The sequence below is a fragment of the Elephas maximus genome, chromosome 21 (genome assembly GCF_024166365.1).
Source record: "Elephas maximus indicus isolate mEleMax1 chromosome 21, mEleMax1 primary haplotype, whole genome shotgun sequence".
Classification (NCBI taxonomy): Eukaryota; Metazoa; Chordata; class Mammalia; order Proboscidea; family Elephantidae; genus Elephas; species Elephas maximus.
Genome location: NC_064839.1, coordinates 83,081,056 through 83,089,010, shown reverse-complemented (window position 1 = coordinate 83,089,010; position 7,955 = coordinate 83,081,056). Strand labels below are relative to the sequence as shown.

The following is a 7,955-nucleotide window of genomic DNA, read 5'->3' as shown; positions in this document are numbered from 1 at the left end:
GCTGTGAGCGCTGCAGCATCTTTTCTCTGGGAAGCCCATGTATCAGTTTTCACGTGTAACCACGCAATGCAGTGGTAGAATTCTCTGCTTTTTTGTGGGAGACCCAGATTCAATTCCCAGCCAGTGTACCTCATGCGCAGCCACCACCCGTCTGTCATTGGAGGCTTGCATGTTGCTATGATGCTGAACGAGTTTCAGCAGAGCTCCCAGGCTAAGATACATTAGGAAGAAAGGCCTGGTGACCTTTAGAAAATCAGCCAACGAAAACCCTGTGGGTCACAACGGGCTGATCCACAACTGATCATGAAGACGGCACAGGACCAGGTAGGGTTTCATTTCATGGTGTGTGGGGCCTGCATGAGACTGGGCTGAATCGAAGGCCGCTTGGGGTTTAACAGCAAAAGCCACAGGCAGTACAGAAGAGATTCCGCAGACTCAGGCTGAAAGATTCAGGGGATAGGCAAATAGGAATTTTTGTAAAAATGTAAATTGCAATTCAAAGTCATTGCTCTAATTCTAGCTGATGGTTCAGGGCTCGTTTGCAGTACTGCTGTGATGTGGGAAGGAAACCACAGGCTCACTTGGCAGATTCATGTTTCAAACTCTCTTATTTGCAAGATTAATTTAATGTAATTCCAAATGTCTTTCCTTAGCACCTCATTGATTTAATTAGGATAATCAAACATTTCAGTTTACCCAGGACCAAAAGGGTTCACAGGACATGGAGCTTTCAGTGCTAAAACTGGAAAAGTCTCAGGTAAACGAGGAAGAACTGGTCACCCTGATTTTAATGCTGACGTCAGAGAAAGCACGTCATTCTGTGTTCTCTGAGGACTACTTGGAAGCTTCAAGAGGAGGAGTTATTGAGGCTATGTTGTTGATGGGCCTGTGACTAATGCGTTGATTTAGTACTAATTTGTTAAGAAAAGTAGATTCATTCGTTAAACAATATTTATTGAGTTCCCTCTATTTGCTGGTCCTGTTCATATGGGATGACCATGAGTCAGAATCAACTAGATGGCACCTGGTTTGGTTCCAAGAGTTAGAGGGCTGTACAGAAGTGAACAAAACAAAATCCTTGCTCCAATGGATTCTTAAAGTCCATAGTTGGGGTGGACATCCAACCAGTAAATAAAAATAATCCTTCAGTGACAATAAGTGCCATGAAGAAAAATAAAGCAGGCTGAGGGAAGAGTGACAGACATACTCAAAGCTTTCATCTCAGAGCTTAAAGAATCAAGTAAAGGGCTGGCAGTTGCAAAGACAGGCAGTTAGAGGGAAAAAGGACAACTGTGTATCGGTAGGGTTCAGGTACAGGAAACAGAGACCGCTGCAGCTATTTTAAGCAGAATGGGACTGAATAGAGAGAAGAATGCGTTCACAAATGGGAAGGCTGTTGTTGTTAGGTGCTGTGGATTCAGTTCCGACCCATAGCGACCCTGTAGGACAGGGTAGAACTGCCCCATAAGGTTTCGGAGGAGCAGCTGGTGGATTTGAACTGCCCACCTTTTGGTTAGCAGCCAAGCTGTTAACGACAGCACCACCAGGGCTCCTAGGAAGGCTGGAGGAGCTGATTTACAGCTGCTTTTTTTTTTTTTCCGCCTCTGCCATCAACAATGAAGGTTGGAAATCAGCGTGGACTCTGAGAACAAGCTGCAGTAGCTGAAATCAGAGAACCAGGAAGTGCTTCTCACCACTGCCCTAACGATCCCTTGACGCTCACGAAATTAGTGACCGCACGTTGAGACACTGCTTCAGAACGTCCAGTGTTTCCACAATCGTGTTTGCCTATGGTGAGAGCCAAATCAGGGAGAAGGTAGCTCCTGCTTTAATTCTGACTTTTGAGTCTCATGCAAATGCATGTAATCTGCAGTTAGAAACCTGGCTGCAAGGGAGTCTGGGAAATACGGTTTTTTATTTCCTCTGCAGTAGAAGAAAGAGGTGGGAATGGACACTGAGGGCCTACCTGAGACATTCACCATGCCTCGTGGAAGCCACTCTTTGCCAAGAAACAAAAGAAAGTAAAAAATCCAAGGTAGGAATATCCAGAGAATGGAATCTTCATCCCATAGACTCCAGTGTATATGGGAAGGCAACATTGTGTAGTGGGAAGAGAAAAGATTTCTGAAATCAGATCAGTGTGGGTTCAATTCTCACTTACCGCTGATGATTTGAAGCAAATTTCTTAAAGTCCATGGGAACCAATTTCTTCCTATGTAAAATGGGGGTATTTAATATTTTACTTGCAAGGCTGTTGTAAGAATTAAATAAGATAATGCCATTAAAGCAAGGGTACTTAGTAGGCCCTCTATTGTATAAACTAAACATCTGCACATAAAATAGCCACAGTCCATGTTTTGGAGTGCTGACTCCAAATGATCCATCCCCCAGACTCGTATGAATCCCAGCGTTCACTGTTGAGCATCACAGAGCTGAAACCTGTGATCTCAGTTTCTGTATTGTTAAAATTAGGTGTTCTTTTTTTTAATTGAGAGATCCTGGGCCATTTTACTAGGCAAGCCAAATTCCATTACTGAACGGGCGTGGAAGGGGCTTAGAATTTATTTCTTTTTGGTAGAAGTTAGAGGCAATCAGAACCGGTTAGTACTTACTTTTATTTTTGAACAACATTGACTCAAATCAATGTAGGAAATGCCTTATGAAACCGCCAGATAAAGTAAATCAACTTTTGGTTATTTGGATGATTCTAACTTGCCTCATTCTGAGTCAGCAATATAATTTCCACTGTGAACCAGTTTGCACTATAATTCCCACGAGATTCGTGGGACACATGGCATTTTTACTCAGCAATTTTGAAACTGCACATATTTCAACATATTTCTAAAACAGACCAACAAACTATTAAGCTTTTTTTTTGCTTTCTGGACATACTCTCACCCTATTCTAGAATCTCATCCTAGCTCATGGATAGGATGAGGGATCTTGTGTTGCAGGAGCTTTGTCAGAGCCTAAACATGCGCCAGGTGTGAGGGCAGGAGCACTCCCTTGGCATCTGTTAGCATAGAGCGATTAGCATAGGGGCTGAAGTGCCTCCTGGGAAAAGAACTAGAAGAGTGTTTCAGGGACTGAATCCCAGGAAGAAAATTGATCCTGCGGGTATCACCAGCTGGTGTCATCAAGAGAACCTGAAGGCAGTGAGAGCTGTTCTCAGTACAGTGTGGTGACTGTTTCTTGAGCCCATAGTGACCCCTGACCACTCAAGAGCAGTGTATACACCCTGAAGAGAGAAAAGCTGAGGGTATGTAATGCTGCACCTCAGGGCCGTTCATCACTCTTACAGGTAGGTTCCCTAGCTACTTCTTAGTGCTGTAATGAGCAGTGGCCTGAGCCTAGGTGGTGTCAACAATATCGGCACCAGGTCGAGTAGAATGATGAGAAGTAAGCCTGGACAGTGCCCTGGTGAAGGTGGAGGCAGGTGGCTGGTAAAAGTTGCCAGACACTCTGGAGTGAGATGGCAGGCCACAACCTGAGCCAAGGAATGAGAATTTGGCTAAAAGCAGCAAGGCAGTGGGACAGGTAGCAGACCCAGGGGAGTAGTAGCTCCAAGGCAAGGGAGGAAAGAAGTGTACTTAGTAGACTGATACACAAAAACAGAGAGCCTGAGACATCTGAAGTGCAGGAAATTTCAAAAATGAGTTGTAGTAGTGGCAGAAGATGGTGCCGTTGAATTCCAGAGATTGCATAGATTAAGACTTCCAAATTTCAGGAAGTTAGTATATGTATTAATACAATATCATATTGGATAATAAAACAATTTTTTCATAATGGTGAGGCCATATGTAAAATTATTTTAAAAGTAAGTATCTTTCTCGTTCTTTCAAGATGCTTAAAATTTCCCTTCTTCCTTTTTTTCCCGTCATTGCATTATCTGCACGAAGTACCACCCATTCTCTATGTAACTGATTCTCCTCCAGAAGAAATGCTTCTCTGAGGCTTCAGGGAATAAATAATGTGCACACTTTATATACATAGTTTCAGAGTACTCACCGGTAGGATGAGCTTCATCCAAGCAAAAGATAACTGAGGAAACTTCGGCAAATGAGCCAATAGTGAAAATTTAATACGCAATTGTATGTTGTTGTCAGTTGCTGTCGAGTCGATTCTGACTCATTGTGACCCCAGGTAATTGTATAGCTAAGACAGAAACAAGAGTGGGGGCAGCATTGCAAGAATAGTGTCTTAGTTTGCTGATGCTGCTATAACAGAAATACAAGAAGTGGGTGACTTTAACAAACAAATTTATTTTCTTACAGTTTAGGAGGCTCGAAGTCTGAATTCAAGGCACTGACTCTAGGGGAAGGCTTTCTCTTTCTGTCGCCTCTGAGGGAAAGTCATTTTCTCTTTTCTGCTTCTGTTCCTTGGTTCCTTGGTCATCTTCATGTGGAGCGTATCTTCCCCTTCGTTTGTACTTGCTTGCTTCTGTGCCTCATTTGCTCTTTTTATATCTCAAAAGTGATTGGCCTAAAACACACCCTACACTGATATTGCCTAATTAACATAAATAAACCTTATTCCCTAATGGGATTACATCCACAGGTATAGGGATTAGGATTTCCAAAACATATTTTGGGGGAACACAATTCAATCCATAACAGATAATATGTAAATGTTATGTGTTCTGGCAATATAGAAGGAATGTAACTATTTATAGAATGTAATGTTTATAGAATTATGGCTCTGTAAATTACTCAAGCCAGCTATTTGGAGGAGAGGGTAAGGAAATATTTGCATATCAGAATCTAGGGAGGCAAGGCTAGAAAACAAAACAGTACTTTGTCCCACTGCTTTGATTTGTTTTTAGTCATAATATTTCATCTATTTTTGTATTTTATAAAAACTATACTACTGCATGCAATTTTTATGTAGATGAAAAGATAACATGGGTTCAAAATGATTAAGAAACACTAATCTAGAGGGATTTTCAGGTCTGGGGAATAATTGCAACCACCTGAATTTGAATCTTTTCATACAACCCCTAAATTCAATGGGAAAACAAGAAGACTACATATAGCCCAAGCATTCAGTATTAGTAAAAGACAGAGAATATTACCAACTTCAAATTACCAATATGTTGAGGAATAAACTCTATATCCCAATGGTGCTCTCACCATTTGTGACTGCAAACTTGTGGCTGCAGAGAGCAGGGGAGAATAGATTGAAAAGGCTCCGGGAAAAAAAAAAGGAATAAAGAAGCATGGAGGACCTAGATGTAACATAGACAAAATCACCTCCAGAAAGAGTAAGTTTCAATACTAAGTTATGAATTCACAGCACAGTTAGAGGGAAGGAGCTTGAAAGTGAGCAAGATTAGAAGTGACAGCCTTAAAGAAGCATTGTTTCTTGGGGAAAACCAGATAAACAGAGAGTGGGTGGTGCCCCTTGGAGACTTGGCAGTCAAGAGAAAGAAGAAACTAAGAGGGGGAAATTGAGAATCTTGCAGAAATAAAAGAGAAATAAGACATGATAACTTCTCCATTATTATCCATTAAATAAATTTCACTTCACTGATGGGAGGGGGAAATTCTTATTTAGAAACCTCTTCCACAAAATGCCTAGGAAAAGAAACAAGCAATCAATCTAACTTTATAAAGAACAACTGTTAGAAGAAAATAGAAAATGAGAATCATAATGGCTTAACTGTTGAACATTCTCCACCTAAAACCAACAACAAAGCAGAAGAAAATTATAACACCATATTATAAAGTGAAGTAATTATGTTCAACAAACAACTAGAGATATGCAGGGAAAAACACCATAATCAGAAATTCAAAAACTAGGATGATCAATGGGCTAAATGCCTCCCCCCCAAAAAACAAACTGAAGGAAAAAAAAAAAAAAACATGAGTTAACTGACCTCAGGAAAGAAATTGAAGAAACATAATTATTTCCAAAATAAAGAATAAATTACAAGATGCTCAAAGGAGAATAGATTTGATGTTGAAAAATTTCAGCATTGAATAACGGAGGTAAAATAACTAAGATAATGAAAATGAAATAAAGAAAGATATAAAAAGAGTCAGATAGAATGTGATTAAAATGGAAGATAGGCAAATGGTCCAACATACATACAACAGAAGTTCCTGAAAAAAAAAAAAGAAGAAAAACAAAACAATGGAGCGGAACTATAATCCAAGAAAACTTTCCAGATATAAGAGAAAACAAATCTACATGTTTAAAAGGCCCTATGTATATCTTGGAGAAGTGACCTAGAATGATCAACTTTGAGACATTTTGTAGTAAATGCAAAAATAAAAATTAAAAAAAAAAAATCCTCAGAGACTATATTAATTTCCTAGGGCTATCTTAGAAAATTACATAAATTTGGTTGTTTAAAACAATAAAAATTTGTTCTTTCACAGTTCTGGAGGCCAGAAATCTGAAAGGAAGGTGTTGGCAAGATTGGTCCCTCTGAAGATTCTGGTAGAAACTCCTTCCTTGCTTCTTCCAGCTTCGGTGGTTCCCAGCATCCTGGCATTCAGAAGTTGTGCTTCTGGTTGCATAACTACAGTCTTTACCAGAATCTCCACATGGCCCTCTCCCTTCCCCCCCTCCCCCCAGTGTCTACTCCTCTTTTGTCTGTCTCACATCTGCCTCTGCCTTTTTCTTACCAGAACACTATTGAATTTAGGGCCAATTCAGATAATGCAGGATAATCTTATCTCAAGATCCCTAACTTAATTACATTTGAAAAGAGCCTTTTTCCAAATGTGGTAGCATTTACAAGTTCCAAGGATTGGGCATGGAAATATGTATGTAGGGGGCACCATTCCATCCCCTATATAGCCTCTGGGCAAAAGATCAAATTACTTATAAGGATAAAGAAACAAAACTGGCATTAGACTGCTCATTAGCAACACACAATGCAAGGCAATAATAAAGCACCTTTTAAGAGACTTAAGAGCAAAGAGTGTGAGCCAAGGGTTTGGTAACTAACTAAGCTGTCCTTCAAATATCAAGGCTAAAAAAAAAGTTTCAACATGCAAAAATTCAGGAAACGCTGTGTATACGTGCAGTGGGATTATCCTAAAGGATGAGTTTTGTGCAACAAAGAGATCATGGGGGCAAATTTTTGCAAAAGGACTGGTGGTGAAATTTTAATATATTTAATTGTATAGCTAAGACCAAAATAAAGGTGAAGACATGGGTCAAAGAATAGTGTGTTGAGATATTATGTTATGGAAAATTAGAAAGAATACAACCAAAAAAAAAAAAAAAAAGAGAGAAAGGGGAAAAGTAGAATAGTATAGTTAACAATTTTATAGATAATGGGTAGGAGAGAAAAGTACAAACGGGCATACCAGATGATAAGAGCTTAAATAAGAAGAAAACAGGGATGAAACACACTTGTCAATGGAATAAATATAAAGGCAACCACTGGAAAAAATATATAAACTTTCTGAAATGCCAAAAGAAATGAAAAAATGTATAGCAAAGAAGACATACCAAGTAAAGAAATACTGCAAATATAACACATGCCATAATTATAACAAAATAATATGAGTCTTGAGACTGAACATATGAGACATATTAATAAATAGAATGGACTTTACTGATTTCTTTCTTTTTTTCATTTTGTCCGTAGCAAGAAAGGACCCAGTTCTCGAACTGGCCCATAAGGCAAAACCCGACACCATGCTGTATTCAGGAGAATCAAGCAGAGTGATTCAAAGACCAAAAACAAATAAATGGGCAAATACATACCAGAAAAAAATAAAAACAGCAAGTTGGGGTAGTGATACTGATAATAGACAAAGTATAATTCAGGCCAAAAAGATTTAAGTGAGACAAAAAGGATATTATAAAATGTGGAAAACACATTCACAATGAAGATCCAACAATGAATATCTGTTCACCAAAAGACAGAGCAAGCACCTACATAAGGCAGAAATTACACGAGAAGAGGGTAGAAATATAAACACATTAACAATAGACTG

At 39.3% G+C, this 7,955-nt stretch overlaps 1 long non-coding RNA gene across 2 annotated transcripts; it reads left to right on the top strand.

The window, feature by feature from the left end:
* Positions 1 to 1,629: 1,629 nt before the first annotated feature.
* Positions 1,630 to 7,254, top strand: LOC126065063 (uncharacterized). 2 transcript variants are annotated; one of them, XR_007514718.1, is made up of 3 exons: positions 1,630 to 1,816; positions 1,930 to 2,035; positions 6,381 to 7,254. It is a non-coding gene; the product is annotated as an uncharacterized LOC126065063 (long non-coding RNA). The 2 variants fall into 2 exon arrangements; XR_007514717.1 differs by having other exon boundaries at positions 1,630 to 2,035.
* The last annotated feature ends 701 nt before the right edge of the window (positions 7,255 to 7,955 follow it).